Genomic DNA, 380 nt, shown 5'->3' with positions numbered 1-380 from the left:
TCAACTTCTTTCAAAGGAAGTAAACTTGCTATCTTAACATCCATCAAACACGTAAAATACAATAAATAAACCAAAAACACTAGTTGATCGTCGGAAATCCTCCCCAAGAAAGAAAATGTGCACCGCATGCATAATCAGTTTTCACTTTCATTATAGTTGATTCACATTATCTAGTATATTTTCTTTTTAATATCCTTCTGTTAGGCCTTCGTATACTAGGCTTATGAATTTAATGAAAAATAAAGAAATATTTGAATAAATTGTGAGTATACATTCCAATTGGATGAGTCACTGCGAATTCTTGCCGACTTATTCTTTTTTTTTTCGATTCCAAGTTTCCTATATTCATTCTTTTGTTATGAATCTCACATTGTTAATAA

This window comes from Penaeus monodon, chromosome 20, assembly GCF_015228065.2.
Source record: "Penaeus monodon isolate SGIC_2016 chromosome 20, NSTDA_Pmon_1, whole genome shotgun sequence".
NCBI classification, from domain to species: domain Eukaryota; kingdom Metazoa; phylum Arthropoda; class Malacostraca; order Decapoda; family Penaeidae; genus Penaeus; species Penaeus monodon.
The sequence above is the reverse complement of the archived record's forward strand: the minus strand, read 5'-3'. Positions refer to the sequence as shown.